Source organism: Mesoplodon bidens (assembly GCF_964165515.1).
Source record: "Mesoplodon bidens genome assembly, chromosome: 1".
Taxonomy (NCBI): Eukaryota; Metazoa; Chordata; class Mammalia; order Artiodactyla; family Ziphiidae; genus Mesoplodon; species Mesoplodon bidens.
This window is the reverse complement of record NC_138176.1, coordinates 60,553,338-60,578,245: the sequence shown is the minus strand read 5'-3', so window position 1 is coordinate 60,578,245 and position 24,908 is coordinate 60,553,338. Positions and strand designations below refer to the sequence as shown.

Genomic DNA, 24,908 nt, shown 5'->3' with positions numbered 1-24,908 from the left:
CAATGCAAATGCAAGTAGTTTCATAGGATTGTGTTATCCTTTATAGGAGCTTAAATGAAAAGCATTTACCACAGTGCCCAGTACATAGAAAGTGTTCAGTTCAGATGAGGTATGATGATTAATTTTATATATCAATTTTACTGGGCCGCCAGGTGCTCAGATATTTAGTCAAACATTTTTCTAAGTATCTCTGATTTTGGATGAGACTAACATTTAAATAGGTAGTAAAATAGGTTGCCCTCCCCAATGTGACTGGACCTCACCCAGTCAGTTGAGAGCCTGAATAAGACAAAATGCCTGACCCTTCCCCCAATTAAAATAAAATTCTTCCTACTTGGTACATCCTGCATTTGAACCCTAACTGAAACATCAGCCTTTCCTGGGTCTCTAGCCTGTCTGCTTTTGGACAAGAACTATACCATCCACTCTCCTGGTTGCAGCCCTTTGGACTCAGGCTGAATCTGCACCATCAGCTCTCCTGGGTCTCCAGCTTGCAGACTTACTCTGTAGATCTTGGTACTTTTCAGCCTCCATAATCATGTGAGCAAATTTCTCAAAATAAATCTCTTAAAGGGTAAAATAGAGGGGGAAAAAAAGCTGAGGTTTTAAAAAAGACCAAGTGTGCTAATTTCTATGATGTTCTCTTCAGTTGTCATTCTTCCCTCCTATGTTGACCCATCAGTGTCACACAGTCATTAAAGTGCAGGCGGTGTTGGTGTAAATTTATAATTGGCGTAATCCTTATTGCTGACATGTCAATATTTAACTTGCATTAACCTTTCCTTTGAGGATGACAAATTGTGCATCTGTGGCTTGTTCAGTCTAATTTTTCATGTCATTGCCTTACAAAGCATACAGATTTATAATGTCACTGTGTGATAGATGCAGGTCTCTCCTCTGCCTTGGAGAAGGGTTTCAACCCACTTAGATTATCCATTGGTTTATTTATTTATTTTCACTTCCACCCACCACCTATTTTAACAGGCTTTCAGTTAATTTACCTCCCCAAGGCCCATATTTTGAGGACGAATGGAGAGGTACCCCTGTCAGGAGTCATTAACATGCTGCTGCTAAGGCACCTACACATTGTTCTGTCCTGTCTCACACAGAGCAGCCCTCATCTGTGTGTGCATGTTGTCGCTAAGAATTTGTTGACAGAAAATGAAGACAGGTGAAAGAAAATTAGGTCAGAATAGTGTGTGGGAGACAAAGTGACATCCTTGTCAGTTTTACCTAATCTCCTAGAACAGCATGACCAGAGTTATAATTTCTCTAGGATGTGGGCAGCTGAGACTTAAACTCAATCGTTTCTGTCTCTTTTAAAAAAAATTAATGTTATTCCCTTTCCCCACTCCCCACAGGCTTTGACTGAAAGAAGTGGACAAGTATCCAAGAATTCTTATTTGAAACTCTTGGATCTGAATGCTAAGAATTTGGGACTAAAGGGGATTTGGAAGGCTGAGTCATCCCATAGGTGTTCAAAGACGGGTTTATGTAAAGATCAAAAAGGATGGCTTGCTAGCAAACATTTCCTCCAAGTTTCACAATACTATATAATGTTAAGCCACTCTCTCCACTTCACTGGAGTATTTTAGAACAGTGGAGTTATCCAATCACCCTCCAGCAAGTCTAGTACATTTATTTAAAGCTATCTAGGATAAAGATGGGATATACCCAGACCGTATATTTAGGAATGGATAGTTATTTTAATTTACATTTTATAGAATGTTTGAAGAAAACCCAAAGGAACTGACACTGAAATTTCATCTCAGTTCAGCAAAGTATTATTTACACAAGTGCTAGTAAAATGTAGCAATCATCGGTCTATTTCTTGGATCCTCAATTAAATTCTCACATATTTAGAATATCTTGAATGATTTATGGATATTAAAATGGTTAATACGTGTGCTTGAAATAACACTCCTTCTAATTGATCACTTACATGTGGGTCCCTCTTGGTCTTAAGAACCCCAAAGCAAAACTGATGTCATGTCTTTAATTATTGTTTAAAATGTTATTTTTGTACCTCAATTTCCAAGCAACCGCACATCACATAAACAAAGCTAATAAATTCAAAGACACAAAGAATGGCCCCAGATTAACCCTTGCCAATGCTAAGACTATGTCAACAATCATATTTACAGTTAGGTTTTATTTTATCATAATGAATCATGATACATTTGTTTACCAAACAGAGACAGCCATTCCAAGCAAGGAAGCAAAAACATAAACAAATTAGAACTATGTTTTTATATTTTTTCCCTTAGTCATGAAATCAGCTCTTCAAACATTGACACTAGTGTCTATGGAAGCCCAATACATAAAATAGGTAAAAACAGAAAAACTTTAGCTGCAGTAAGGACTATGTTCTAAGCCCAACTCATAAACATCCTGTGTCCAACCAAGTTCTTCCATGGTCTCTATATCATGCAGAATTTAAAAATTCCAAATTCCATAAGTGAGAAATTTGTGACTAGAGAATGTTGAGTTGCCTGATATATACTTTAACTAGCAGAACTAGAACTAGATATCAGATCTCCTAACTTCTAATCTATTAGCATTTTCAGTAGCACAGGTCAGGAAACTTTCATGCTGTCACAAGTTCTTTTATTTATTCAACCCAAAATTTAATATGCATCTTTTATGTATTAGACACTATTTTAGGGGCCAAGGATATGAAAATTTTCAATAGAAAATTCTTACCTTCATAAAGTTTACATTTTAGTAAAAGAAACGAGCAATAAATACATCATTATGCAATATAATGTTATTGCTTTATAACACAAAGTAAGAAAAATGGAAAAGGTAACAAGGCATATAACTTTTTGATAAGGTTGCAAGGGAAGGCGTTTCAGAAGCAGAAGTATTTGAGCAGAAACTTGAATGGGCTAAGAGAATGAGTTGTGGGGACAATATTTAAGGCATAATGAATAACTGATGCAAATGTCCTCAGTTAGGTGTGTTTTGGGCACACTTAAGAGCAGCCCAAAGGGCAGAGGGTCTAGAATGCAATGAGTCAGGGGTGAGGAGTAAGGAGGAGACTATATTGGAGAGGGAACTCTGGAGATCATGGAGATAATTTCAGATATATTTGAATCTGTTGGAAAACCATTTGATCATTTGAATTGTGTCTGTGGCACGTCGTGGCTTTCGTTCTTGAAAATAATTATTCTCTACTTTCATTCTTCTGCCATGTAGCTGTTCAGTTTTCCCAGCAGTACTAATTGAAGAGACTGCCTTTTCTCCATTGTGTATCTCTCTACTGGATAAAGGATGAAACATAGGGAAGTAAAATCAGAAACACTTTTATGTACTAACAAAGAATAATGCCACATTTTTAGTGTTTATATAATATCTTCTCCCTAAAGTCATTCTACACTGTTAATTGAATTCCTACAATTATTCTGAGATATAAGAAAACACAGAGTATTATTTCCATTTAACAGATTGGAAGCTGAGATTGTAAAGTAAGACATCAAGTAGTCATATTTCAAGAACAGAGCTTTATCAGCCACACAATAATGACTATTTTACACTGCATTGGAGGTTGGGGGAGGTAGGCAAGATAAAGCGATAAGCTTTTACTTAGAAGAGAAAGGGAAAATCAGTTGCTTTTTAATTCATTCAATACTTATTTATCATATATCATGTGTCAGGCACTGCATTAGACACTGGGGATACAGAGGTGGAAAAAGTCAATTCCTGACCTAACAAAGTCTGCTCTAGGATACAATAATGACCTTCAGTCTTTTTGCCTTTTATTACATGCTCACCAATTTAGAAGTATCTCATGCTTCAATCTCCTAATAATCCATAGATAATGAAATTAAAGAGCAGAAAGACTAAACAATTTATACAAGGTCACTCAATGTGCAATTTGTGAGCTTCTGTAGGATTCAAGCCCAGGTTTAACCCCAAAGTCTGTTCTCTTAACTATATGCTTCTTCACCTCTTTTAAACACTCTACATGTTTAAATGTCTCTTGCATTCCCCCCTCAGTTGTTTTTTCCTTTTTTTTGTTTATAGTTATTTTATTATCTTGCTGCTTCTCTATTAATAACACAGATCTCAATTAATGTTTAGCATACTTAATTTACTATCACTCTAGCTACAAAGTATTTGTGCATTGGGCCAGCATAATAATTTTTACATTTTTTAAATTTCAAAATAAGTATTTTTCCTCCCTTGATAAACCTTTATAAAAATCCAAACAATTCAGGGAGCATGAAAGACTCTCTTTAATCCCATCATCCAGGGTAACCACTGTCCACTTCTTAAGGCACATCATCATAGAATATTAAAATATACTCCCTCAGTTTTTTAAAATTTCTTTTCTTATTTTTTGCTTATCTTGGCATGTGAACTGTTGACACCTATCAAATGAGTTAGTGGATACAGAACTTCAATGGCCTTGAGCTAATGTAGGTAAATTGGACACAGAGCACTGCATATACTGAGTATACTGAGCAGTCATCAAAGCCAAAATCATACACTCACATGCACACACACACACATACACACATACTGGTGTATTGTTAATAGTACTGACCCTATCCAAATCAATAGCTTTTCTTCAATTTCATAGGTAGTCCTTTTCTCACAATCTCCTGCTTCTATGTCTCCAGAAGTTTTAGAAAACCTGAGAGTAAAGTAATGTCAGTTCCCCAGTTCTCTAGTTTTCCGAAGTACACAGAGGATACATTAGTATATACTGGCAGGACAAAGTCAAGTTTCAAATTTAGTCAAAGTCTTCATAACTCAGAGTATGTAACTTCCCTTCTCACCTAGATGTAAGGACTGGGCTGTTGAGAATTCTATATGGCTTTTGGGAGACACGCATTTAAGAACATAAACTCTGAACGTGAGTTTAAATACCAGGTACACTGCTTGTAGGTGAACAATTTAACATTACTGTGCTTCACTTTCATCATTGGTCAATAGAAATAATAATAGTGACTAACTTACAAAGCTGTTTTGAAAACTTAGTGAGTTAATAAAGTGAAATAGTAAGTGCTGTTTAAACGATTACTATTATTTAATCTCAAACCTCAAAGGTCTTGTCAAAAAATTGAGTTGTTTTGGTCATGGAATTTTTTTTTAACATCTTTATTGGAGTATAATTGCTTTACACTGACATGTTAGTTTCTGCTCTTTAACAAAGTGAATCAGCTGTACATATATATATATCCCCATATACCCTCCCTCTGGCGTCTTCCTCCAACTCTCCTTATCCCACCCCTCTAGGTGGTCACAAAGCAGCGAGCTGATCTCCCTGTGCTATGGGAGTGCTTCCCACTAGCTACCTATTCTACATTTGGTAGAGTATATATGTCCATGCTACTCTCTCACTTCGTCCCAGCTTACCCTTCTCCCTCCTCATGTCCTCAAGCCCACTCTCGAAGTCTTCATCTTTATACCTGTCCTGCCCCTAGGTTCTTCAGAACCATTTTTCTTTTTCTTTTTTCTTTTTTTTAGATTCCATATATATATGCTAGCATACGGTATTTGTTTTTCTCTTTGTGACTCACTACACCCTATACGACAGTCTCTAGGTCCATCCACCTCACCACAAATAACTCAATTTCATTTCTATATATGGCCGAGTAATATTCCATTGTATATATGTGCCACATCTTCTTTATCTATTCATCTGTCAATGGATACTTACGTTGCTTCCATGTCCAGGCTATGGTAAACAGAGCATAAATGAACATTTTGGTACATGATTATTTTTGAATTATGGTTTTCTCAGGGTATATGCCCAGTAATGGGATTGCTTTGTCATATGGTAGTTCTATTTGTAGTTTTTTAAGGATCCTCCATACTGTTCTCCATAGTGGCTGTATCAATTTACATTCCCACCAATAGTGCAGGAGAGTTCTCTTTTCTCCACACCATCTCCAGCATTTATTGTTTGTAGATTTTTGGATGATGGCCATTCTGGTCATCATCTGGTGTGAGGTGATACCTCATTGTAGTTTTGATTTGCACTTCTCTAATGATTAGTGATGTTGAGCATCCTTTCATGTGTTTGCTGGCAATCTGTATATCTTCTTTGTAGAAATGTCTATTTAGGTCTTCTGTCCATTTTTGGATTGGGTTGTTTGTTTTTTTGTTATTGAGCTGTGTGAGCAGCTTATAAACTTTGCAGCTTAATTCTTTGTCAGTTGCTTCATTTGCAAATATTTTCTCCCATTCTGAGGTCTGTCTTTTCCTCTTGTTTATGTTTTCCTTTGCTGCGCAAAATCTTTTGTTTCATTAGGACCTATTTGTTTATTTTTGTATTTATTTCCATTTCTCTAGGAGGTGGGTCAAAACGATCTTGCTGTGATTTACGTCATAGAGTGTTCTAAGTTTTCCTCCAATAGTTTTACAGTGTCTGGCCTTACATTTAGGTCATTAATCCATTTTGAGTTTATTTTTGTGTATGGTGTTAGGGAGTGTTATAATTTCATTCTTTTACATGTAGCTGTCCAGTTTTCCCAGCACCATTTATTGAAGAGGATGTCCTTTCTCCACAGTATATTCCTGCCACCTTTATCAAAGATAAGGTGACCATATGTGTTTGGGTTTATCTCTGGGCTTTGTATCCTGTTCCATTGATCTATATTTCTGTTTTTGTGCCAGTACCATACTGTCTTGATTACAGTAGCTTTGTAGTATAGTCTGAAGTCAGGGAGCCTGATTCCTCCAGCTCCATTCTTCTTTCTCAAGTTTGCTTTGGCTATTCGGGGTCTTTTGTGTTTCCATAGAAATTGGGAATTTTTTTGATCTAGTTCAGTGAAAAATGCCAGTGGTATTTTGATAGGGATTGAATTGAATCTGTAGATTGCTTTGGATAGTATAGTCTTTTTCACAATGTTGATTCTTCCAATCCAAGAACATGGTAAATCTCTCCATCTGTTTGTATCATCTTTAATTTCTTTCATCTGTGTCTTATAGTTTTCTGCATACATGTATTTTGTCTCCTTAGGTAGGTTTATTCCTAGGTATTTTATTCTGTTTGTTGCAGTGGTAAATAGGAGTATTTCCTTAATTTCTCTCCCAGATTTTGCATCATTAGTGTATAGTAATGCAAGGGATTTCTTGCATTAATTTTGTATCCTGCTACTTTACCAAATTCATTGATTAGCTCTAGTACTTTTCTGGTAGCATCTTTAGGATACACTACGTATAGTATCATGTCATCTGCAAAGACTGATAGCTTTACTTCTTCTTTTCCGATTTGGATTCATTTTATTTCTTTTACCTCACTGGTTGCTGTGGCTAAAACATCCAAATCTATGCTGAATAATAGTGGCGAGAGTGGACAACCTTGTCCTGTTCCTGATCTTAGAGGAAATGGTTTCAGTTTTTAACCATTGAGACTGATGTCGGTTGTGGGTTTGTCATATATGGCCTTTATCATGTTGAGGTAAGTTCCCTCTATGTCTACTTTCTGGAGGGTTTTTATCATAAATTTGTTTTAAATTTTATTGAAAGCTTTTTCTGAATCTATTGAGATGATGATATAGATTTTGTCCTTCAATTTGTTAATATGGTGTATCACATTGATTGATTTGCGTGTATTGAAGAATCCTTGCATTCTTGGGATAAACCCCACTTGATCATGGTGTATGATCCTTTTAATGTGCTGTTAGATTCTGTTTGCTTGTATTTTGTTGAGGATTTTTGCATCTCTGTTCATCAGTGATATTGTCTTGTAGTTTTCTTTCTTTGTGACATCTTTGTCTGGTTTTGGTATCAGGGTGATGGTGGCCTCGTAGAATGAGTTTGGGAGTGTTCCTCCTCTGCTATATTTTGGAAGATTTTGAGAATTATAGGTGTTAGCTCATCTCTAAATGTTTCATGGAATTTGCCTGTGAAGCCATCTGGTCCTGGGCTTTTGTTTATTGGAAGATTTTTATCATAGTCTCAATTTCTGTGCTTGTGATTGGTCTGTTTATATTTTCTATTTCTTCCTGGTTCAGTCTCGGGAGGTTGCACTTTTCTAAGAATTTGTCGTTTTCTTTGTGGTTGTTGATTTTATTGGCATATAGTTGCTTGTAGTAATCTCTCATGATCCATTGTATTTCTGCAGTGTCAGTTGTTACTTCTCCTTTCGTATTTCTAATTCTATTGATTTGAGTCTTCTCCCATTTCTTTTTGAAGAGTCTGGCTAATGGTTTATCAATTTTGTTTATCTTCTCAAAGAACCAGCTTTTAGTTTTATTGATCTTTGCTATCATTTCCTTCGTTTCTTTTTCATTTATTTCTGATCTGATCTTTATGATTTCTTTCCTTCTGCTAACTTTGTGAGTTTTTTGTTCTTCTTTCTCTAATTGCTTTAGGTGTAAGGTTAGGTTGTTTATTTTAGCTGTTTCTTGTTCTTGAGGTAGGATCATATTGCTATAAACTTCCCTCTTAGAACTGCTTTTGCTGCATCCCATAGGTTTGGGGTCATATGTTTTCAGTGTCATTTCCTTCTAGGTATTTTTTGATTTCCTCTTTAATTCCTTCAATGATCACTTCATTATTAAGTAGTGTATTGTTTAGCCTCCATGTGTTTGTATTTTTTACAGGTTTTTTCTTGTAATTGATATATAGTCTCCTAGTGTTGTGTTCAGAAAAGATACTTGATACGATTTCAATTTTCTTAAATTTACCAAGGCTTGATTTGTGACCCAAGATATGATCTATCCTGGAGAATATTCCATGAACACTTGAGAAGAAAGTGTATTCTGTTGTATTTTGATGGAATGTCCTATAAATATCAATTAAGTCCATCTTGTTTAATGTATCATTTATAGCTTGTGTTTCATTATTTATTTTTATTTTGGATGATCTGTCCACTGTTGAAAGTGGGGTGTTATAGTCCCTTACTATGATTGTGTTACTGTCGATTTCCCCTTTTATGGCTGTTATTTTTTCCTTATGTATTGAGGTGCTCCTATCTTGGGTGCATAAATATTTACAATTGTTATATCTTTTTCTTGGATTGATCCCTGTATCATTATGTAGTGTCTTTCTTTGTGTCTTGTAATAGTCTTTGTTTCAAAGTCATTTTGTCTGATAATAGTATTGCTACTCCAGCTTTCTTTTGATTTCCATTTGCATGGAATATCTTTTTCTATCCCCTCACTTTCAGTCTGTATGTGTCCCTAGGTCTGAAGTGGATCTCTTGTAGACAGCATATACACGGGTCTTGTTTTTGTATCCATTCAGCCAGTCTATGTCTTTAAGTTGGAACATTTAATCCATTTATATTTAAAGTAGTTATTGACATGTATGTTCCTATTACCATTTTCTTAATTGTTTTCGGTTTGTTTTTGTATGTGTTTTCCTTCTCTTGTGTTTCTTGCCCAGAGAAATTCCTTCAGCATTTGTTGTAAAGCTGGTTTGGTGGTGCTGAATTCTCTTAGCTTTTGCTTGTCTGTAAAGGTTTTAATTTCTCAATCGAATCTGAATGAGATCCTTGCTGTGTAGAATAGTCTTGGTTGTAGGTTTTTCTCTTTCATTACTTTAAATATGGCTTGCCACTCCCTTCTGGCTTACAGAGTTTCTGCTGAAAGATCAACTGTTAACCTTATGGAGATTGCCTTGTATTGTGTTTGTTGTTTTTCCCTTGTTGCTTTTAATATTTTTTCTTTGTATTTAATTTTTGATAGTTTGATTTATATGCATCCTGTTGTGTTTCTCCTTGGAGTTATCCGTATGGGAGTGTCTCTGCTTCCTGGACTTGATTGACTATTTCTTTTCCCATATTAGGGAAGTATACAACTTAATCTGTTCAAATATTTTCTCAGTTGTTTCTTTTTTTCTTCTTCTGGGATCCCTATTATTTGAATGTTGGTGCATTTAATGTGATCCCAGAGGTCTTTGAGACTGTATTCAATTCTTTTCATTCTTTTTTCTTTATTCTGCTCTGTGGTAATTATTTCCACTATTTTATCTTCCAGGTCACTTATCCATTCTTCTGCCACAGTTATTCTGCTATTGATTTCTTCTAGAGAATTTTTAATTTCATTTGTTGTGGTGTTCACCATTGTTTGTTTGCTCTTTAGCTCTTCTAGGTCCTTGTTAAATGTTTCTTTTAGTTTCTCCATTCTATTTCCAAGATTTTAGATCTCTTTACTATCATTACTCTGAATTCTTTTTCAAGTAGACTGACTATTTCCTCTTCATTTGTTTGGTTTGGTGGGTTTTTACCTTTCTCCTTCAACTGCTACGTGTTCCTCTTTCTTCTCATTTTGCTTAACTTACTGTGTTTGGGGTCTCCTTTTCACAGGCTGAAGATTCATACTTCCTGTTGTTTTGGTGTCTGCCCCCAGTGGCTAAAGTTTGTTTAGTGGGTTGTGTAGGCTTCCTGGTGGAGGGGACTAGTGCCTGTGTTCTGGTGGATGAGGCTGGATCTTGTCTTTCTGGTGGGCAGGACCGAGTCTGGTGGTGTGTTTTGGGGTGTCTGTGACCTTATTATGATTTTAGGCAGCCTCTCAGCTAAGGGGTTGTGTTGTTTTCCTGTCTTGCTAGTTGTTTGGCATAGGGTGTCCAGCAGTGTAGCTTGCTGGTCCTTGCTTGGAGCTGGGTCTTAGCTTTGAGATGGAGATCTCTGGGAGTACTTTTGCCATTTGATATTATGTGGAGCTGGGAGGTCTCTGGTGGACCAATGTCCTGAGCTCATCTCTCCCACCTCAGAAGCAATGTCCTGACACCTGGCCAGAGCACCAAGACCTTGTCAGCCACTTAGCTCAGAAAAAAGGAAAGAAGGAAGGAAAAAAGAAAATAAATAATTTATTAAAAAATAAAAAAGTTACTAAAAATAAAAAAAAATTAAAAAGTAATAAAAAGAAAAAGAAAGAAAGAAGAGAGCAACCAAGCCAAAAAACAAATCCACCAATCATAACAAGTGCTAAAAAAAAAAAAAAAAAAGGACAGACTGAACCCTAGCACCAATGATAAAAGCAAAGGTATACAGACAAAAATCACACAAAGTCCATGGTCTCAATTTTGGGATGATACATTGTCTATTCAGGTATTCTAGATATGGAAGCGTTCATTAAGTTGATTGTGGAGATCTAATCCACTCCACTTGAGGATTAAATTTCTCCTGAGCAGAAATTACTCTTTCTCTTCTTTGTTCACACAGCTCTTGGGGTTCAGCTTTGGTTTTGGCCCTGCATCTGCGTGTAGGTCACCTGAGGGTATCTGTTCCCTGCCCAGACAGGACGGGGTTGAAGGAGCTGCTGATTAGGGGGCTCTTCTCACTCAGGCCAGGGGGAGGGAGGGGTACGGATGCAGGGCGAGCCTGCGGCACTTCTTGTGTTCTCTCAGGGAAGTTGTCTCTGGATCACGGGACCCTGGCAGTGTCGGGCTGCAGAGGTTCCTGGGAGGGGAGGTGTGGATTGTGACCTGTGCTTGCACACAGGTTTCTTGGTGGCAGCAACAGCAGCCTTAGCATCTCATGCCCGTCTTGGGGGTCTGTACTGATAGCCACGGCTCATGCTGGTCTGTGGAGCTCGTTTAGGCAGTGCTCTGAATCCCTTCTCCTCGCGCACCCCAAAACAATTTTCTCTTGCCTCTTAGGAAGTTCCAGATCTTTTCCCAGACTCCCTCCTGGCTAGCTGTGGTGCACTAGCCCCTTCAGGCTGTGTTCACACAGCCAACCCCAGTCCTCTCCCTGGGATCTGACCTCCGAAGCCCGAGCCTCAGCTCCCAGCCCCTGCCCGCCCTGGCACGTGAGCAGACAATCCTCTCGGGCTGGTGAGTGTAGGTCAGCACTGCTCCTCTGTGCAGGAATCTCTCCACTTTGCCCTCTGCACCCCTGTTGCTGTGCTCTCTTCTGTGGCCCCGAAGCACCTCCCTCTGCCACCTGCAGTCTCCACCCACGAAGGGGCTTCCTAGTGTGTGGAAACCTTTCCTCCTTCACAGCCCCCTCCCACTGGTGCAGATCCCATCCCTATCCTTCTGTCTCTGTTTTTTCTCTTTTCTTTTGCCCTACCCAGGTACATGGGGAGTTTTTTGCCTTTTGGGAGGTCTGAGATCTTCTGCCAGCGTTCAGTAGGTGTTCTGTAGGAGTTGTTCCACATGTAGATGTATTTCTGGTGTATTTGTGGGGAGGAAGGTGATCTCCACGTCTTACTCCTCCGCTATCTTGAAGGTCTCCCTCTATGCAATGTTTTTTGACTAATGAAAATAGCCACTATTTTGTACTTCACAGGTCAGGAAACTTTATACTGTAAAGGGACAGTGAGTAAGTTATTTTAGGTTTTGCAGGCAGTACTCAACTCTGCTATTGTAGGACAATGCAGCTGCAGGCAATACCTTAAAAAATGGATGTGTTTGTGCTCTAATGAAACTTTCTTTACAACAGATCAGCAAAGTTTTGCCAACTCCTGGAGTATAAAATTTGCTAGGTGCTCTGCCAGGGGCATTATATATTTTACCTTCTTTAAGAAGGTGTTCTTAACATCTTCATATTATTTACATATGAAAAAATAATCCTTACCTCCTGAGAAATGAATTGATTTCAGCCAAAGTTTTATTACATGTTCAAGCCAGCTTTTAACTTTGGTCTGTGTGACTACCAAGCCCAAACCCATTCAATTAATTATCTCTGCAAGTGGTAAAATATTATAACTTGGTATCTTATCTGGAGTTTATTGATCATTTTAGCACTAAGAAAACAAAATTTGCTGAAAAAGAGGAAGCATTGAATTAGTTTGTACTGATATGGAAAAGAATGGCCCATGGATTGGAACTCCATATGATTAGTACTATTGTTGCCAATAATATTTAGACAGTTGTTTAGATATTTCACTGGCATGATTACTGATTAACCCCATAATCAGCTAAGCACAAAATTTTGACTAAAAATGGAAATTTTCTACATTTTTCTCCATCTGTAAAATAGACCTAATATAAAGTAGAGGAATAGACTTCTTTTTATTAGACATAGCTATAAATGGTGAGAATACAGCAGGGACTAGATTGCTGCATTTAAGAGTTTATAGACGATCAAATTTATAGATAAAAGCAATAAAATATACACACAATAATATATCCTCTGTCTTATGTGACACAGACTATAAAGGAAAATAAAACTGCATAAGCATGATAGAGAAAAAAGATAGATCACTCTTATTTTACATAGGCTGGTCAAGAAAGTCCTACTTAAAAGGTGACACTATGGAGAAATCTGGAATAATTGAAGCAGCAAGCCATGAAGATATGTTAGGCAAGAGTGTTGTAAGCAGAGAGAACAGCAAATATAGACATTCTACAGTGAAATTGTGTTTGAAGAGTTCTCAGAATAGCAAGGTGGCAAAAGAGAGAGAATGGTAAGAAAGTCAGAGACATAGCAGAGACCAAGGTAAGGAATTTGTAAGCAAAGTGTGACACATTCTGATTTAAGTTAAAAAGAAAGAAAAAAAGAAAGAGATGAGAGAGGGGGAGGGAGGGAGGGAGAGGGAGAGAGGGAGTGAAAGGGAGAATGAATGGATGAATGAAGGAAATTTTGCTGTTGTGGGGAAGAGAAAGGAAAATAGATGAGGCAGGTAGAAAGTAGAAGCAGGAGATGAGTATTAGATGAGTACTTAGAAGAATGGAATTTCTATTTATGGGAAGATCAGTGCAGGAGCATGTATGAGGGTAGGGGGCATTCTAATTTTGAGATGCACATTAAATATTCAAGTGACAATATTATATGCTATTGGATATGAGTTTGGAATTCAGGATTTGGAGAGATGTGGGCATATTTGCCATTTGAAGTTATTAGATATGATGAGATTACCGAGCATATGTGACACAACAATTTAAGTCCAAGGACCAAGCCTGGAGGCAGAGGATGGTATTTGGAGGTCATTCTCAAGTTCCTTGGGAAAGAAACCAACTAAGAATACTAAGGAGATGTAAGGGATATAAGATTAGCATTGTGACAGAGTGATTCCCCAAAAGCAAAGTGTATAAAGTATTTCAAAGAGGATAGAATATTAAAATACAATACATCTAATATCACTAAGTCAAGTGAAATAAGAACAGATAAATGACTATTAAATTTAGCAAATTGATGTCACTGATAACTGACAAAATAAATTATGATGGATGTAGTAGGGGTAAAAGCTCCCTTGTCTTAAGAAAGAATGGGAGGAGAGGATATGAAGGCAGGAAATAGACACCACATATTTTTGTTTGTTTGTTTGTCTTTTGGCAGTCACAGCAGGCTTATTGTTGTCAATAGAGCACTGGTATGCTTCTCCAAGGGGGCATAGGCAGAGGCCGTTAGAAAAGTGAGTTGGATGGTGGCAGGGAGAGAGACAGGTGCTGAGGTTGATTCCTGGTCTCCTGGAGTCCATGTTTCCATCCCTCTTATCTGGGTCCAATGAGCATAGTCCACCTGGGCATGGGCCAACCTAAGGTGGTTTCTGGCTGGGTATGCCCTGAGCAGGAGAGGAAGGATACACACACACACACACACACACATGTGTGTGTGTGTATGTGTGTGTGTGTGTGTGTGTGTGTGTATATATATATATATATATATATATATATGGAGAGAGAGAGAGAAGTTGATCTAAGGAGATTGGGAGTCAGGAGGGAAGAATTGTTTTTTGTTTGCTTGTGTCTTTGTTATATGGAGATATGAGTGATCCAGTAGACAGGGATATGTTATGATGCAGGAAAGGGAGGGGCACTTTCAAGAGTGATTCTTTGAGTAGGGGTTCTTCACACAGGTGGTTGAATTGCCTTTAGGAGTACAGTGAGTTCATCCATCAGAATAGAAGAGGAGTCAGAGCAGTGGTCCAGGCTGGTAGCTTGATCATAGGATTCTGTGCAAGTCCTCTTCAGATTTTCTCTATATTTTCTGAATTACGAAACAGTCAAAAATTGAGAAGGAGAAAGCATGTGTTGGAGGACTGTAGATTTCACACCTTCTTGATACACAGGAGACTGAAGGACAGGAAAATTAACCAGTGCTAAACAGCTACCTCGTTTGAATAGTCACGGATGTAAAATGAGATATATTAGTACACATATGCATTTTTCTCCAATTACATTCAGCTGCTCCTATGCAGGTACTTACTGGGGAGAGGAGTTGGAATTTAATGAGAGTTAGGGGCTCATCAGATGAAGAAAAGAGGGGAAATGGAGTTGAAGGTCTATGTAAAGTATTGCTTTTATTGATGAATTATGAAGGGAGATGTAAAGGAGATAAGGGACAATGAGAAAGTAGATTGGTGATTTCAAGTGGGTATAGAAATCGATGGTGACAAACAAGCCAGAGGAAGAGCAATGGAAATATAGGAGGTGATAGTTGAAGAATGAAATCATTAAAAGTTAAGTGTGGAGAGGTCAAAATTATTGGTAATAACAACATCTGGGTTATGAGCATGAGAATAGATGACTATTCCCCTTACTTCCTTAAAGCATTTAAAATTTCACAGTCTTCATAGAATTTCAAGCCCTATTAGAATTAGTTGGGCAGCTTTTTTCTTAAAATTTTTTTTTGCACAGTGCTTTTTAAGAATTTTTCAAATTTCAGTATAAAAATTGTCACTTTTCCAATCAGTCAAGAGATTCATTATTCAGTATGGTAGTCAATGGCAACACGTGGCTATCTAAATTTTAATTTTAATTGATTAAAATTAAATACAATTTAAAATTCACTTCCCCAGTCTCATTAACCACATTTGAAAGTCTCCAGACCCACATGTGGCTAATCACTACTCTTTATTTTTTATTTTTATTTTTTTGTGGTACACGGGCCTCTGACTCTTGTGGCCTCTCCCATTGCGGAGCACAGGCTCCGGACACGCAGGCTCAGTGGCCATGGCTCACAGGTCCAGCCGCTCCACGGCATGTGGGATCTTCCCAGACTGGGGCACGAACCTGTGTCCCCTGCATCAGCAGGTGGACTCTCAACCACTGCGCCACCAGGGAAGCCCTGGCTAATCACTACTCTTTTGGACTATGCAAATAAGAAAGATTTTCATCATCATGGAAATTTCTATTGAAAGTTGCTATTCTAAAGCTTTGCTTCATACTATTCCAAAGTTAAACAATTCTGGGACAGAACAGAAATTAAATTTTGCCTTGAAACCACCTGATCAGTTTTGCTAGACACAGAAATTATCTGACAACTACTATGTTACCATAACTGCCTAGATACCATATGTTTTATGGCATCTATGAAATAGGTAGATAATTGTCATGGCTACTGAATCACATAATATGAGCTAATGAGAAGTAACTCACTGGTAAAAGGCAACACAAAAGATGTGTTTGATTAAAGCAACTGTTTTCCATATGTTCTGTTTTGTCAAAAATCCTAGTTATTTTGGGGTATGGGGAGTTTGTGATTCAAGCCACTAACCCTTATTATGATGATGTGCCCTCTAACATTCAAATCAAACCCATGACATGGCTCATAATGGGGACTAATATACAGATGGGGAAAACCAATGATTCTTTTAAAATCTTGAAGCTAGCAATTTACTTCCAGGCTTACTTCTTTTGGAAGAAAATGGATGAACAAATAAGCAATCATTTTCTCATGAGTGAAGGTAAGGTCAGCTAAACATCTGCTTTATTCTAGCCACGTGGCACAATTTTCAGAGGAAATTACTATGGCTGTAACCAGAATGTCAGAAAGGCTCACTGTTCAGCTTCAGTGGATGTTGTGTTCATCTGATGGAATTTTGCTTTCTGTGGCATCTAAGCATATATTAAAAACATACACCAGGGAAGAAAAGGGAAGGGAAGATCAAGAGCTAGGAAATAAATATGGATGAACTCTTATTCTGTATCATATCTGCATGGGATGGTTAAATTATATCAGGTTGCTTAAGGTTCACACCAATTATTTGGTGTATGTTTTGTTTTCACCTCAGTTTTACAGAGGAAGGTACTCAGAAACATTAAGATCAAGTAACTAGCTCATGTTCTCAGAATTGATGATGGTTGGAGGATGGAGATCTTTCTGGCTCTAAAAAGCTGTCATTATGTAAAACAAAGTTAAATATCACTTGCTGAATTTTCTGAGTATCTCTGGGAACACTCTGAGTAGATTGCTTCATTTGACCATTTAGACCAAGAACCAACCACATTAGAAATGTTGTGAAAATGCTCCTAGTCATGTATCAGATTGTTTTCCTTAAAAAAAGATTTTTTTGAAATTCTATTTATTTAATTTGATGGGTTAGATATTTTAACCAACATTTTGATAAATTATAGTATTCCCCTCTCAGGGAGGTTAAGGCAAAATACGGTTACACTAAATTAGTACCTACTACTATAAAATGGTTTTAGAATAGAATCAACTCTGTCAACTTTTATAACTGTTAAAAAATTCCTTATATAACAATTGCTACTTGTTTTTTGCAAAAGTGTTTTTTTCCCTATCAGTGTAACTAAAGTTTTGTCAGTTTTGTTCTTTTGAAATAACCAATTTTTGTTGTAGATTTTTGTCTACTATTTTTCTATTCTATATTTCACTCCTTTCTATCTCATCTTTTTAAAATTTTCTTCCTTCTGATTGTTTTGACTTCAATTTGCTCTTAGTTTCTAGTTTCTTGAGTCTGAAGTTTAGGCTATTGATCTGAGATATTTCTTCTTTTTATATGTGGACATTTACAGTTATAAGTTTCCCTCCAAGTTCTGTTTTAGCTGGACTCCATACATTTGGTATATTGCAATTTCTTCTTTGACTATTGATTATTTAGGAGTGTAACGTTTAATTTCCATATATTTGTGAATTTCTGAAATTTATTTCTGTTATTTATTTCTAATCTTATTCCTTTGTGGTCAGAGCACATGAAAACTATTCCAAAACACAGAAGAGGCAGAAATACTACAAAACTCATTTTATCAAGCCAGTATAAGTTTGATACCAAAAACAGGAAAAGATATCACAGGAAAACTACAAACCATTTCTGTTATGAATATAATATAAATATCCTTAATACACCAAATATAGCAACATATAACAGTGATAATATATTAAAATGAGTTAGGGTTTACACCAAGAATTCAAGGTTGGTAAAACATTAAAAAAGTGGGGCAGTGTAATATGGTATATTAACAGAATCAAGGTCAAAAACAAGATGATCATCTAAATAGATGCACGAAATCATTTCACAATATCCAAAACCTTTCATAATAAAAACACTCAACAGATTATGAATAGAAGAAAATTTCCACAATCTGATAAAGATCATCTCTGAAAACACCAGAGCTAACATTACACTTAATGGAGAAAGTCTAAATGCTGTCCCCTAATGTCAGGAACAAGACAAAGATGTCTGCTGTGGTCACTTCAAAAATATATGGGAGGTTATAGGTAAGGCAATTAGACAAAAATGAAATAAAAGACATTTAGATTTGAAAAGAAGTAAAACTATCTCTATTCGCAGATGCCACATGTAGTATATAGGAAATCCTAAGAAATGATCATAGATCTAAATATAACAGCTAAAATTATAAAACACTTAAAACACAGGAATAAGTCTTTTGGCATTGGATTTGGTAGTTCTTTCTCAGATATGACACCAAAAGCACAAGCAACAAAAGAAAAAAATAAATCAGACTTTATCAAAATTAATAATTTTCAAATTCACAGAACACTATCAAGAAAATTAAAAGAAAACAACAGAATTGTAGAAAATATTTACAAATTACATACCTGATAAGTATCCAGTATCCTTATTATACAAAAAATTATTATAGATGCACAAATAACCCAGTTTAAAAATGAACAAAAGATTTGAATACATATTTTTCCAAAGAAGATACAAAATAACAAAAAAAAAAAACATATAAAAAGGTGCTCAAAATTATTAGCCACTAAGAAAATGTAAAACAAAACCACAATGAGATATCACTTCCCACCCAGTAGGAAATCCCTTGGAAGACTCATACATTCCTGGTGAGGATGTATAGCAGTGCAGCTGTTTGATAAACAGTTTGGCATTTCCTCTAAAATGATAAAAATAGTTTCTATATGACTCAGATATTCCATTTTTAGATGTATACTCAATAAAATTGGAAACATACGTCCACACAAAAACTTGTACATGAATGTTCATATCAGCATTGCTCATATTAGCTAAAAATGGAAGCAACTCAAAAGTCCATCAGCTGATTAATAAATAAGTGAAATGTGGCATATTTATACAATGGAATATTATTTGACCATAAAAAAGAATGAAACACTGATAGATACTAAAACAGGTATAAACCTTGAAATATTATGCTAAATGGATGAAGCCAGACAGAAAGGCCACTTACTGTATGATATCATTTATGAACTGTCCAGAATAGGTAAATGTAAAGTAAGATTCATTAGATTAGTAATTATCAGGGACTGTGGGAAAGAAAAATGAGGATTAACTACTAAAGAATACAGTGTTTCTTTTGGAGTGATGAAAATATTCTAAAGTTAGATGGTGAAGATCCTTGCACAATTCTGTGGATATACTAATTTACCTCTGAACTATATAGGATAAATTTATAAGGTTAAATAAATTTTATTCCAATAAAGCTGCTACTAAAAATAAAAGAAGTTTGAGCTCATACTTTTTTTGTCAAGGGATAATTTCCTGAAAAATCCCTACTGGATCTTTCTGCATGGAGCAATTCAAAATACCCTGCTTCTTTGTGTATACTTCTAACACTCAGCATTGGTTTTCTCAACTTTATGAGCTAATTTTTATTGCACTTGTGAAAATATAAAACTATTAGTTGTTCAAAGGTTCATTGACCGTCCTGGAAGTTGGGAGTTATATTTCATGAGTATTACTATCACAGAATCCATGTTTTGCATGTTGAATACATGAATGGAGATGGGGACTCTAGGGAAGGTGCAGATGAAACAAAAAGAATAGTTTCTTAACAGGACAGGTAACAAGAGACTTTGATATCATATATGCAGATATAAAATGAAGCATGATAAATCCCAACAAGTTTGATTACTAATCAGTGAGTAAGGTTATTGAATGTCCAGGTGAAAAATAACAGATAAGATCAGAATTTAAAGGATATCAAAGGAATAAATCCTGGGAAAAGATAAGAAAGAAAATCAAAGAAAGAGAAATGTGTTGAGCTTTTTCATCTGACAGGAGTGCAGGGCCATTTGGAAACACTAATGCCACATGAGGACAATTTATTTTGTTGCCAGAAAAGCTTGTTATCTTCTGCTCCGTGTGACCCATTGAAGTTGCAGGATTTCAGTAGCTATACACTTAGGGCAATCCATCATTTTCAACCCAGCAGCTCCATCCTTACTAGCAAAGTGGGTGGCAAATTGTAAAAGAAACAAATAGCTCACTTGTGCAATGAGGTACTTTTTTCCAAATGTTCCCTGAGATGACAATTTCTTTGGTGTATCAACCTGGCTGTTCCATTGCTCCTTAGAAGTGGGATATAGATATATCAACAAATATTTCCAGTGTTTCTGGAAGCAATCAACATAAACACTGCAGAAGACATGACTCTCTTCTTTTGTTCCTAAACCATGCAGAAGAGCTGATAGGCTCATTTCTGTTACAGCAGAGAGGAAGAGAAAAGATTGAAAGTCATTTTTGTGAGTTCACTGTGGTGGGTGTATATACATAATTCCACAATTAAGCTATATTGTGGCAGATTCCAGTTTTCATAGTCCTAGTGATGACTGGTGAGACCCTTACAAACTGCATACACAATCAGAACTTTATTTCAAGTCCAAAAAACATGGTCCTAAGTATTTAAAGCCCACAGGATGGTAGAGTTTCAGGAGAGAATTTTGTCAACTCTTTAATTTGAATCCCTAAATCCTTTCACTTGTGCTTCATCCTACTTTGCAGTAGCTTTGTTCAAGGTTTGGAGACACCTTCACCCTCACCCCCCATGGGTCCCCTCTCACACTCAATCTCATGTCTTCACCCTCCACAACCTATCCAGTGTTCATAATTTTCTCTAGGAGATAAAGGTTGGAGTTTTGGATCCTGATAGTGGAAAAAATGTGGGTGCTCTCAAAGTCTCATAGTAGCCTGGTTTCCAGGAGACAAAGTCTATTATGCTATCAGATAATACTGTTTTTCATGATGAATACTAATTCACTTCCAGCCTGTCTTCTGCCCTTTATCATGCTCAGAGATGACTATGTCCCCTCATGCTTTAAGGTCCTTCACCAAAATCCCTCTTCTACTATTTCAGGAGATGCCAAAGAGCCATCTATTCTAGATGCAGGTAAAAAGGTGATGCACCATCTGTAGACAATTTAACAATATAATAAAATTTACTGAAAGTTAGTCTCCTTTTCACTGTTGCCCTGAGCCAGCAATTCTAAACAATGCCAGTAATGAAATACTCTTTCCTTTGGAGCAGACTTTCCCACTGCCTACACCCTCACCCCTCACATCACTATTGAAGAGTGCATAGAACTTCCTCAGAAAGAGGACACGATTCCATCAAGAAAGGTACATGTCTGATTGGTCCAAGCTGTGTAACTCACAGTATCTTGTATAATAGCTGCCACATAGTAGGTGCTCAATAAAATTTATTAAATTAAATGTTTAGTTTATATGCAAGGATACCATAAGCAAAGGGAAGAAAATATGCAAAATAATTAAGGTTAAATTATGTTCAGAGAAATATACAAAATTGGAATCCAGATGCATAGGAGAGTGTAGGAAGGGCAAGACAGGAAAAGATGGTTGGAGTCTTTCAAGGGGCTTCTGAAGGCCTCAAACTATTGATGAAGTCCTGACAAGAAAAAAAAAGCCATTTGTTAAAAATAAATAAATAAATTGGGTAAAATCCAAACCTAACATTTTGAGGCCTCCTACAAAATAAATGTATATTTCTGGCATTTTCTCTTTATATTTGATTTCCTTGAAATCCTGGCTTACTGACATACAATGGAAAAATAGAAGAATATTTGGCCTAGTTCCATGAAGATTGCTTGAGACCTCAAGTTGTCTTAGTTTATTAATATTATAAAATGTATTCCCAGAGATTCAAGTAGATTCACTCCCTCAGTCAAACAGAAACTACTTTTTAAAAAGACAAAAAATCATAACTTAATACAGTTATCCAAGTCCCCACTGCTGCATATATAAAAAAGCACACATGTATATATGTATATTCATGCATACTAGTATATACATACATACACAAATGTGTGCATATATCTCACCTGTTTAGTTTCTACAACTTCACAATGAAATATCAAATGAACCGAACAATAAGAAAAAGGGTTGTATTTTACCCTATGTCAAATAGTCAGAACTGCTATATATTTTAAATGGATTTCTTAGCATTTATATACAACTCAAAGTTACTATGAAAGACTTGAGACTCTTAAATATACACCCATCCTAACTGTCTTTTTATGAGGGTGTATATGCAACACATTAGTGAATTACTTTCACATATTCAAAATTCTGTTGTATTTGAATCACAGTGAGGAGGATTTGAGGATTTTTGAGTTCACTCCCAAGGTATTTCCTTTGTTTTCACTGGTATTTGATGTTTAGTTCTCTAGGGTGTTGCAGGAAGAAAGGGCAGTTTAGAAAGACCCAACAGAAGCAGACCTGTTTTATGTTAAAAAGGCAAGTCAATTTTGCACTTATGTTTCTGTCTGTGTTTTATCCTGGGGCCTTGGGGATGAGAACTATTTCAGGGCACTCTTCTGTTCTCTGTGCTGGGGTCACAGAAGACCTTCAAATCAGAAATTCAGGGCTCCAGCAGTCTCACAGTAAATTTGATTAACCTTTACAGATTACTAGATAAATTAGATCATACTTTTAATAGATTATTTTAGGGTTTGTATATCATTTAGTAGAATTGAGCCCAGTCATTTTGGAAACGTGCTCAAGCCCCCCACCTTCTGTCTTATATTGGAGCTCAGATCCCACTAAGAAAAATTGGGTGGCAAAAAAGATAATTACTTCTTTATAATTGAATCGATGTTTTCTTCTGCCTTATAAGCCTAACTTGAAATGGATTTTATTTTTCTCAATTCAAATATTGTCCATGAATATATTTTTCTTCATGATAAAGAATATATCAACAAAATTTTAAATCATTAGATAACTCAGATTTATTGTTTTAGAGAATGTCTACCAAGCTTACAAACACATTTCCCCATTATGAAGAGTGAGAAACTGAAACTTGAACAGTTGGAAACTTCTCTGAGTTGTCAAAGAGTACTCTATATTTCCTATGCATGAACAGTCTTTGAGATCTGCAATGCTTTACAATAAAATCCACTTTTGAATTAACTGAAACGAAACCATTCTTCTATGCACACTCATAAATAAATTTCCCAGATGTCTTAATCAGGGCTCTTTTATTGTTGCTGTCATTTTGATCAAAATGACAATTCAGTCTAAACTGGCCTAAACACACACACTCATACACACAATCAATTAATCACAAATGAAAGGCTTAAAAGAAGAAAAGGGAAGGTGAAATTATTAGCTCAATTAACCAAAGCTCAGGAAGGCAGGAGTCTCATTCATGAGTAGAAGTGGTACTTTCTCCTTCTGTCCACTCAGAATTTTTCCTCTAAGACTGGCTTTTCCCACGGGAATACTTATTCCTGTCCATGGATACCTCCTGGTCTCATGCACCCTCAGTTTTGTCATGTAAGAGAAAATGACTTGCCATCCACCATTTCCACCTTGAAAACTTGCAAATTAGGTATGTCCCTGATTGGCCCATCATGAGTCGTGTAAATATACTTTCCTAGACCCATTACTTAGGCCAGGTTGGTAAGAACGCATAAGAGAATGGCAGCTCCTGTGGGATAATTTTCAAAATAGGGAGGGAAGAACGAGTTTTCCAGAAGAGGTGAGATAAGTGACAATAGGACCAAACAGGATAGAAATTCTGTGTTGGGAGCTATTTCAGTTTGGGTCTTCTAGCACAGGAAATTAATTGCATGAAATTGTTATTCTTGGCCCATTTGTGTCCTCTAGGAATCACCTAAAATTTAATCTAATAGTCTTTTTATTATTATCTCATTTTTAAAATGTAGTGGTAGGTAATTTCCACGAAAGGGAAATTGCACGGTTCCTACCCACAGCTGGAGTGGGCATCAAATTTAGAAACCCTAAGTATAGCGCAGAACATAAATTGGTTTCTAACACAGACACCACAATCTGTGTAGCAGTGCTAATTGTTATTATGTGGTGATAACTCATTAAACAAAACAAACAAAAGTATTGATACCTTTGAAGCTAGCAGATCAATGAATTCTGAAGACTATCAAAAGCAAACCAAACCAAACTTAAATAGATTTGGTTCAAAGATCTTAGTTGTAAAACCTGATGAAGCAAAATAAGTAGGAATCAGATTACAAAGTCATTCCAAAGACAGCCAGAGGTCAGCTGCCTCTGAATTAATAATTTATACCCAATGTAAATAATGGTGGATGACTGAGGCTAAGGAGGAGGTTTTTGTTCTAGGTAGCTAATGGTACAACTTATAGAGAATAGCATAATATCTGCTGAGTTTATCAGAATACACATTTAATCAATATGTGCAAATATATGTAGGTCAGTTGAGAGATAGATTTCACAGGAAAGTTCAAATTCAGTTCAAATTCCCTGTAACTCAATCCCAAAATATAGATGCCCAGCTCATTTTCTCTAATTCCTTAATTGTTGTCTCTTTTTGTCCTAAGATGAGTATTTGTCTCCTTTGGTCCTTTTAAAATGTAATGCTCCCTCCTTTAGCTTTCCAGTGTATGGAAAAAGAACACGCCTCTGAGTCACAACAGCTTTATTGTTCTCTACCTGTTACAGAGTTTCATCATATTCTCTATTTCAACAATTTGTTCATAGGTGGTCAAGCAGTTACGACCCAGTCCTTCTGGGGTGTTGTTTCTCATGAAACCACCCCAGACCCTCTTTTCCAAGCCAATCTCCAGCCCCTGAGTCATTGCTCACAGT

At 36.5% G+C, this 24,908-nt stretch overlaps 1 long non-coding RNA gene across 1 annotated transcript; it reads right to left on the bottom strand.

The window, feature by feature from the left end:
• Positions 1-2,792: 2,792 nt before the first annotated feature.
• Positions 2,793-19,070, bottom strand: LOC308612752. The gene is made up of 3 exons (XR_014015138.1): positions 18,656-19,070; positions 4,550-4,639; positions 2,793-3,262 (listed from the first exon to the last, which is right to left on the bottom strand). It is a non-coding gene; the product is annotated as an uncharacterized lncRNA (long non-coding RNA).
• Positions 19,071-24,908: the final 5,838 nt, after the last annotated feature.